Genomic DNA, 9,899 nt, shown 5'->3' on the forward strand with positions numbered 1-9,899 from the left:
TGAGGAGGGGCCCGGCAGCACGGCCGCGGGTCGGCCAGACGAGGAGCGAGAGAGAAAGGAACGCCGGCGGGCGGGGAGGGGGAGCGAACCGGCAGAACGAGGACCGTCGACGGCAGGGCCGGCCGCAGCGGCACCCCCCGCGGGAGACGCCTCACAAGGGACCGGGAGGCCGCTCGGGCGGCGACCGGGCACGCGAGCCAAGCCGGCGGGAATCACACTGCACCCAACCCGGAGCAGTCCCGCCACGCCCGCGGCACCGAGCCGACCCGAAACCAACGGACAACCCCCGGGAGCCCGAGGAGACGCCAGCCGACGCGAGAGAGAACCGAGGCAGACGCCGACGCCAACCGACGAAGACCCCCGCGTGGCAGCGGGTCCCAACGTCCGACGACGCGCCGGACGCGGCCGACCGCCGGTTCCCCCAAACAAGAAGTCCGCCCCCGAGAGCGAGGCCAACCCCGCGGTTCACGGACCCTCGAGAGCCCCGCGGAGGGGGAAGGGGGGGTAGGACGGCTCCCGCGATCTCCACCGGCCGTGGGAACGCTGCCGTGGAAGGGGGGGACGAGGCGGCAACCGCAGACGCCCGAGAGCACGCGGCACGCACCACACGCGACACGACCTCGCCGCGAGAGTGGCCGGGACGTGGACGCGCGTGGGAGGGACGCACACGCGACGGAGGGCACGGGGGAAACGGAGGCGGGTGGGACCGGGAGCCCAGCGCCGCCCTTCCAAACCCACCCGTCCCGCGACGACCCCTCGCGGTGAGAGGGGGTACCGCGCACGCGGGCGTGTGCACGGCCCTTCCCCGCCACCTGCCACCAGAAACCCAATCTCCCCCACAAGCTCCGCACAGCGGCAGGTCGACAGAGCCCCGTCCCGCGTGATCCCTCCTCGTACTCGGAGCGGGGAGGCGCGGGTCGCGGTAGGCGAGAGAGCAAACGCTGCGCGCAGAAGGCTGAGGTCAGGGCGGGCAGCCGAGGGGACCATCCGGGAGAAGCCCCTCGGAGATCGTAAAGCCCTTTCCGAAGATAGCTAGAGAAGGCAAATTCCTCACTGAGGGCGGGACGAACCCAACACCGACGAGCAGCCAAGGGCTCCGTGCACGCAACGGGAAACGAGCAACAGGCGCGGGACAGAACGGGAAGGACCACGCGCCAGCTGGTGGGGGGTCTGCGGTATCGGCAAAGGTCTCTTTCTCCGGGGTCTTCTTGAGCATTCGCGGACCGGGGGGACCTGCGACAGGTCCCCGCCGAGGGCCAGGCCTCTTCAAGGCGCACACAAAGGAGGAGCCTTGACTTGAGGGAGTCCGGTCTTTAAAAAGGGCCAGCCGCGATCGCTCAGCACCACCCTAACCGCGCAGGGCCCGCGGGTGAAGGCACCAAAAACATAGGCACGGGGTGGGCGCTCACCCAACGGAAGGAGCCTTTTAACCGCACACTCAACTCCTCGACCCCCCCCCTTTTCTGTCACCGTGCAGAAAGCCGGCAACTAGGACAAGGGAAAGCGTAAAGGCACAAGCACCATGGAGCACAGGAGGCACGCCGGGGAGCGGGAAGCGCCACCGCCAACTCAGAAGCGGGCACCTTGGTGGTCAAAGCCCGGAACGCTCCAGGAGCACCGCAAGGCTCACACAAAGCAGGGCGCGTGCACACACCATTCGGGAAGGGTATGCACCGCAGCGGGTCTACCACCTTCCCCCGGCACGGGGGAAGAGGGCCGCGAAGCAGTGAACGGCGTGGGGGCAAGCGCCCCCGACACGTCCACAGGGACACCGCGAACCACAGCAACAAGTGTGCGCGGGTCAGCGCTCGTGCCGGACAGCCGCACCCCTGACTTCCACACACCACCCTGCAAAGGAATGGGGAGGAGAGACGAGGGGCCCGCTGGCAGAACGAGAAGAGCGGTCGCCATTCGCGCTGAATGACCATTCGCCATGAATGTCCGTCCCTCGCCTGGCGCGGCTTAGGCCCCGGCCCGAAGAGAACGCGGCAGCACCACATCGATCCAACGGGAGCGAGACACGCCATGCATCGGGAACAACGGGCGTGAGAGCTTTCTAACACGCACTGGACGGGAATACGAGCGAGAAGAGCGAGAGAGAGCACGGGAAGAAGTCGCTAACACTGCCACACACACACAAAAAAAAAAAAATTTACCCTTCTCGAGGGCGAGAAAAAAAAGGAAGCGTTGCACTCGGGAGGCACGTGGCGTGGAAGAACGGGACTCAACGGGCAGCGGAGGTTCGGGAACTCCTTCAAAAAAAATAAAAATAAAAAAAAAATAAAAATAAAAAAATAAAATCCCCTTCGAAGGAGAAAAGGTGCAACTCGGGAGGCACACAGCAGGAAAGAAAGGGACACACCACCAAGCAGCGGAGGTTCGGGAACTCCTTCCAAAAAACAAAAAAAAAAAAAACAAAAAAAAAAACAAATAAAAAAACCGGTCGGCCGCAGAGGAGCACGCCAGGGGGTCACTAGCACCAAACGGGAAAACCCTTCCAGTCGCACTCGGCACCAACGACTCCTACCGGTAACGGACGACAACCACCACGGGGAAATCGGGAACGCCTGACACGCGGGACGGTTGTCATAAAGCTGCCCCAGAGAGCACAGGCAAGCAAGCACGGGAAAGCAGGAAGCGCGTACTCATGGGGGGGACGCTAAGCTTCAAGCATCGAAGAGGCCCATGCGCAGAAGAAAAGAGCTAGGGCTGGACAAGCAAACAGCCTTGGTGCAAGCCTCTTCCAACGTCCTTTAATGACAAAAAGAGTCAAAAGGACAGCGTGTCAGCATATATCTCCAGGTACAATAAGGACAGATAGCAAAGATGAAAAGTGTAAAAGACACAGGGATAAACATGACAGGCCACACGGAACGTCTGGAAGTCATGTTCGGTGACGTGTCCCCAAGAGGTCCCCATGTAGAAAGAGAACCGGACCGCAAAGGAACAACTGGTCGACCTTAGAACCCTGAGTGCTCACAGACCGAGGAGGCCATGGTAGATAGCCTGGAACACAGCTTCCCCTCGGCCTCAGAAGTCCATGCTCCCGCTGGCAGGGACCGGGGAGGATCCTGGAAAAAATAAAGTCTCGGAGGCGCCCCCTAGCCGGGACACCTCGGCTCGGAGGCCGGGGACACAGCACCCTCTCGGCCTCAGAGGTCCAGGCTCCCGCTATCAGGGACCGAAGGGACTCCTGGAAAAGAAAAAAAAAAAAATCCGTGGCGCCACCTAGCCGGGCCACCTCGGCTCGGAGGCCGGGGACACAGCACCCTCTCGGCCTCAGAGGTCCAGGCTCCCGCTATCAGGGACCGAAGGGACTCCTGGAAAAGAAAAAAAAAAAAAAAAACTCCGTGGCGCCCCCTAGCCGGGCCACCTCGGCTCGGAGGCCGGGGACACAGCACCCTCTCGGCCTCAGAGGTCCAGGCTCCCGCTATCAGGGACCGAAGGGACTCCTGGAAAAGAAAAAAAAAAAAAAAAACTCCGTGGCGCCCCCTAGCCGGGCCACCTCGGCTCGGAGGCCGGGGACACAGCACCCTCTCGGCCTCAGAGGTCCAGGCTCCCGCTATCAGGGACCGAAGGGACTCCTGGAAAAGAAAAAAAAAAAATCCGTGGCGCCACCTAGCCGGGCCACCTCGGCTCGGAGGCCGGGGACACAGCACCCTCTCGGCCTCAGAGGTCCAGGCTCCCGCTATCAGGGACCGAAGGGACTCCTGGAAAAGAAAAAAAAAAAAAAAAAAACTCCGTGGCGCCCCCTAGCCGGGCCACCTCGGCTCGGAGGCCGGGGACACAGCACCCTCTCGGCCTCAGAGGTCCAGGCTCCCGCTATCAGGGACCGAAGGGACTCCTGGAAAAGAAAAAAAAAAAAAAAAACTCCGTGGCGCCCCCTAGCCGGGCCACCTCGGCTCGGAGGCCGGGGACACAGCACCCTCTCGGCCTCAGAGGTCCAGGCTCCCGCTATCAGGGACCGAAGGGACTCCTGGAAAAGAAAAAAAAAAAAAAAAAAACTCCGTGGCGCCCCCTAGCCGGGCCACCTCGGCTCGGAGGCCGGGGACACAGCACCCTCTCGGCCTCAGAGGTCCAGGCTCCCGCTATCAGGGACCGAAGGGACTCCTGGAAAAGAAAAAAAAAAAAAAAAAACTCCGTGGCGCCCCCTAGCCGGGCCACCTCGGCTCGGAGGCCGGGGACACAGCACCCTCTCGGCCTCAGAGGTCCAGGCTCCCGCTATCAGGGACCGAAGGGACTCCTGGAAAAGAAAAAAAAAAAAAAAACTCCGTGGCGCCCCCTAGCCGGGCCACCTCGGCTCGGAGGCCGGGGACACAGCACCCTCTCGGCCTCAGAGGTCCAGGCTCCCGCTATCAGGGACCGAAGGGACTCCTGGAAAAGAAAAAAAAAACTCCGTGGCGCCCCCTAGCCGGGCCACCTCGGCTCGGAGGCCGGGGACACAGCACCCTCTCGGCCTCAAAAGTGTCTATGGTCCCGCTGGCTGGGACCGAAGGGACTCCTGGAAAAGAAAAAAAAAAAAAAAAACTCCGTGGCGCCCCCTAGCCGGGCCACCTCGGCTCGGAGGCCGGGGACACAGCACCCTCTCGGCCTCAAAAGTGTCTATGGTCCCGCTGGCTGGGACCGGAGAGGAGGGAAGAAATAAAAAAAATAAAATAAAATAAAATAAAAAATTTAAAAAAAAAAATTGGAAAAAAAAAAAAAATCCGGGACGGGGCCCAAGCCTTCTGGTCGACCTCATCCAGCTGCCACCAACCCCTCCTTGTGTCCCAATAGGTCGTACAGCCACCCTCCTCCCCTGAAGTTCTCCAGGTACAACCTCCTAGCTAGAGATGGTCCCCAGACAGGACGGCGTCTCCGTCGCGCACCCGCCTGCTTGCCTGTCACCCTCTCACCCTGGCCGGCTCACCACAGGCACTTCCCCGTCCTTTGTCACCAACCGGGGGACAGGAGCGTTGCGGAAACTTGTCGCCACTAGGTGTCGCCCGACAGCGATCTCGATCAAGCAAACCAATACAGACTGTCACGCGCCGCCGCCGCCACACACACTCATTCCGTCTCTCCAGAGTGACCTCCCTAGCTCAGGGGGACACTCACCCACGCACAACGGGGCAGGTACCCACCACTTCTCCCGAATGGCACAAACGGTCCCGGTTGTCCCGCCGGAACACAGTGAACGCGGGATGGACTCGGGGCCAACCCCCTCAGGCACCCAGAAAAGGAAAGTAGGACGGAGCGGTGAAAACAGGCCACCTCTAAGTGAAAGGACATGCACTCTCGAATCGGTTAACAATTAGCAAGGAACAGGCACAGTTAGGAAAAGGGAGCGTCCAAACTCCGGCGTGAGGGGAGGGTGGCGGCGACCTCAGTTCCACACCATTTTTAAATGGCTCACTCATTTTTAAAACCCTCCACCGATCCCGATGGGGGGGAGGGGGGGGTTGTTGTTGTTCTCTGTTCCTCGCTGCCACCGCCAGCCGGCACTCACCAAACCACACACCTGCCACCCTCTTTGGAAGACTAAACACAGAGAGTAAATTAAAAGAATGGTGGAATGATGGTGGAATGGTTAAAATTCCCGTGATTTGTTTTCACTCTGATCAAAACATACTTATTTTGTGCATTTGCATTCCCTTGTTCACACGTGCCTCTGTGTGTGTGGTGGGGGGAGGGAGGGAGGGAGGGAGGGAGGGAGGGAGAAAGAGAGAGAGAGAGAGAGAGAGAGAGAGAGAGAGAGAGAGAGAGAGAGAGAGCCAATTTAAAAAATAAAAACATGGTTAAATACAGCCACTTTGGGAAGATTGCTAGAGAGAATGCAGTCCAGAGTATGGAGGCCAGAGCTCTGGACGCTCTAGACCACAGGTCTCCCATCTCCCATATACCAGGCACCCAGCACCACCATCCCTACTTTGTTTGTTTGTGCGTTTGTTTGCTTGCTTGTTACATTAGTTTCATCCCAAGTTAATAATTATATATTTTTTTTCTATGCACGTATTTAGTTGTGGCAGGGGAACTCCTTCTTTAGGACAGGCAGACTTAGCTAGTTAGTTAGCCAGTCAAAAGTACGTAAAAAATTTATATCAACATAAATATCATTCACTAAGAAATCCTATCTGAAGAAAAAGAAAGAAAGGAAGAAAGAAGGAAGGGAGGGAGGGAGGGAGGGAGAGGGAGAGAGAGAGAGAGAGAGAGAAAGAAAGAGGAAAACTGGCAGACTTAGTTTTAGTGTTTTTGTTATTGTTTATTCAAGATATTGTTTCAGGGCTGGAGAGACGGCTCAGCGGTGAAGAGCACTGACTGCTCTTCCAGAGATCCTTAGTTCAAATCCCAGCAACCACATGGTGGCTCACAACCATCTGTAATGGAATCCTCTCCTTGTGTGTTGAAGACAGTGACAGTGTGCTCATAAAATAAATAAACAATAAAAAATATGTTTGAAGATTAAAGAAAAAACTCTCTCTCTCTCTCTCTCTCTCTCTCTCTCTCTCTCACACACACACACACACAAATAAACTCTGTAATAAAAATCAATGTGACTTCATGATCAAACTTCTATAGTCAATAGGACTAGAGAGAACACATGTCTGTAAAATAAAAGCAGAACCTTTTCTGCTTTGTTTTGTTTTGCCTCAAGGTACGTTTCTTTTGGTATAGCCCAGGCAGTCATGGAACTTGCTCCGTAGACTTATCTAGCCTCAAGCTCACAGAGGTCCACTCTGCCTGCCTCGGCCACCCACACAGCTCTCTCTGCTGACTATATGTCTGCATGCCAGAAGAGGGCACCAGAACCTAGGAGGACACACCACATGGCTCCTGAGAATCCAGGTTTTGACTTTAAAAAAAAAAAAAAAAAAAAAAATTCTGACAGCATAGAGGGTAGATATCTGCCTGCCAGGCTCTTCTAGTGCTGTTTAAGGTGGGGTAATAGCCATGTGAAGGAGACAAGGGGAGAGGAAAAATCGATTGGATGAGTAGTGCTGCTGAGATTAAGGAACACACACACACACACACACACACACACACAGAGAGAGAGAGAGAGAGAGAGAGAGACAGAGACAGAGACAGAGACAGAGACAGAGACAGACAGAGACAGACAGAGACAGTAAGACAAAGAGACAGAGAGAGAGAGATGACAGAGGGACACACCGAGGGAAAGACATCAGGACCAGCTGAATTTCTCAAGAAAAGAAAAGAAGAGAAAGGAAAAATGTTTTCTATATACACAAATCTGTATACATGATTTGTTATAGTGTCCCATTTGGGCACTTTGGATTCAACTGTGGATGGTTGGCAGCCAGCTTGGCTGACACCTGACCTCACCAAGATGGAAGCAGCCGGCCATTAGCCCTGATGTTCCAGGTCACTTCTGTTTCTCCCTTTCCCAGCCTCTAGGGAAACAGAACTTAATTAAACTCAGTTTGCACGTGCAGAAAGGTGAAGAGGCACCCAAAAGCAGCCAGAAGCCTCAGACCATCCACAGCCACATGTTCTCCTTCTGCCTATATTACTTCTAAATGATCGTATTTATTTATTTATTTATTTATTTATTTATTTATTTATTTACTTACTTACTTACTTACTTACTTACTTACTTACTTACTTTTTTTTCTTTCTTTTTTTTCGGAGCTGGGGACAGAACCCAGGGCCTTGCACTTGCTAGGCAAGCGCTCTACCACTGAGCTAAATCCCCAACCCCCTTACTTACTTACTTACTTACTTACTTACTTACTTACTTACTTACTTTTTTTGTCATACTTAAACAATCATTCGTCCTTGAATTCCTCCTGTATGCCAGGTAGACTTAGTCAGTCAGTCAGTCAGTCAGTCAGTCATTTAGCCAGGTCAAAATAGTTAAACATAAATATCAATAAAATCAATAAAAATCAAATGCAAACCCAATAGACAGTAAGTAAAATCGAATAAACCAAAAGATACATCATAAGCACAGAGTTTCAGCCGGACATTGAAAAGCAGCAGTTACCGAAGCAGTCTCCCTCCCACACCAACACACACACAGCTCGACCACCACCTTATCTGCACATTTTCAGCTCCTGCTTTCTAGAGTTACCAAGTTTATACACTACAGAGTTTAGCAAGGCAGGCCGGTTCACCGCACCCCCAGGGTCAGAGAACATGCTAGACCAGCTCTAGGGGATGGGCTGGGGGGCAGGGGAGGGTGGGAAGAGGGGAAACAGGCAGACTTAGGTATTCTAGTTTTGTTCATTCAAGATTCCACTTCTCTCTGTTGTAGCCCTGATAGACAGACAGGCAGGCAGGAATATTTGTTTGTCTGGCTTGGGGTTTGGGTTTGGTCCATTTGTTGGTGGATTTTGTTTTGTTTTGTTTCATTTTGTTTTTCGGGAAGTGTGGTGACTTAGTGCCTACACAAGCCAAGGCAGGAAAAATAAATAAGTAAAGATCTCTGAAACACAAATCTGGAGTGGGCTCTAGCATGGCCATGGACACACGCATGCACAGACGCACGCACGCACGCACGCATTGTAGACACGCACTCAAGGACACACTGGATTCTACAATGTTTGGTTTCTGAGTGTGTGTCATACAGAACCTAACAGAATATGTAATGAACTCTGGCAGTGACAGCAGAAACAACCTATGAGAAGGCGTCCTTGCAATATTAAAATGGCAGGCTAGCCAGGTGACAGTTATCTTAACCAATCTGATGTAGGCCTCATTCACACGGCATCTAGGCCTTAACAGTTAATTGTATCTGTTTCTTTATTTTCCTCTTAGGCCATCACATTGTTTTACCTAGACCTTTAACAGCCAGCAGCTACCAGCCTACAGCTACCAGTTTCTTTCTTTTCATAAAGAAACCCTGTCTGAAAAACTAGGGGAGGGAGACAAACAGATTAACAGATCTCTCTCTCTCTCTCTCTCTCTCTCTCTCGCTCTCTCGCTCTCTCGCTCTCTCGCTCTCTCGCTCTCTCGCTCTCTCGCTCTCTCGCTCTCTCGCTCTCTCGCTCTCTCGGCGCGTGTGTTTGTGTGTTCAACAGAGGAGGCATTCAGGTCTGAGAGACGGGGGAGGGAAAGAGGGAAGAGAGACAGAGAGTGACAGAGAAACAGTTGACAGAGAGGGAGAATTGTAGGTTAATTATTGTTCCGTCTCCTCAATCACGGTCTACTGGTCGCCATCGTGGCAACCATGCCCCGCAACCCTACCTTCGGTAAGATCAAGCATAATGGCGGCAACCATATAATTCCTGCTTAGTCGCACTGAACACTCCGGTCATCACTACCTGTGGAGAATTGTAAGGGGGCTCCTCTGGTCTAGAGAGTAGTACCCTTGAATGAAATGAGGATCACAGCAAGCATTATTTGTTTTGAGATATAAGATGTGGAAAGAACTATATGTGTGGATTTACAGACAGACAGACAGACAGACAGACAGACAGACAGACAGACAGACAGAGAGGACAGGACAGGACAGGACAGGACAGGACAGGACAGGACAGGACAGGAGAAAAAAACAAGAACACAAACAAAAACTCAAAATGGAAGTCCGGTTCCAAATAGTCTCTGTCTGCCCTGTCGCTCTAGTGTTGGTGGTCCAGGTTATAAAAGCTTATACATGGGTGGGTGCGGGAAGTGCTGCTGGGTGTTCAGTTCAGGTCCAAGATTATTGCGGGTAACTAGACAACAAAGAAAGCAGTTAGACTGACTCCTACAGTGTTCGGTTTCTGAGTGTGTTATCACACAGAAGAGCCTAACAGAATATGTAATGAATTCTGGCAGCAACAGCAGAAACAACCAATGAGAAAGTGTCCTTATAATATTAGCAACTGCAACAAAATGGCAGACTAGCCAGCTAACAGTTCCCTAGCCATTAACTCATCTGACATAGGCCTTCTTCACGTTGCATCTAGATAGGTCTTCCT

The 9,899-nt window shown here is 53.6% G+C and overlaps 1 long non-coding RNA gene across 1 annotated transcript in view; it reads right to left on the reverse strand.

Annotated features, from left to right (window-relative positions):
- The window catches only part of LOC147997669 (uncharacterized), an 18,741-nt gene extending 13,319 nt beyond the window's left edge, over positions 1–5,422 (reverse strand). Inside the window, exon 1 of the long non-coding RNA XR_015647624.1 lies at positions 5,124–5,422. This is a non-coding gene — a long non-coding RNA (uncharacterized LOC147997669). The remainder of the gene's footprint in view (positions 1–5,123) is intronic.
- Positions 5,423–9,899: the final 4,477 nt, after the last annotated feature.

Source organism: Rattus norvegicus, unplaced genomic scaffold (genome assembly GCF_021556685.1).
Source record: "Rattus norvegicus strain SHRSP/BbbUtx unplaced genomic scaffold, alternate assembly SHRSP_T2T unassigned-0000080, whole genome shotgun sequence".
Classification (NCBI taxonomy): domain Eukaryota; kingdom Metazoa; phylum Chordata; class Mammalia; order Rodentia; family Muridae; genus Rattus; species Rattus norvegicus.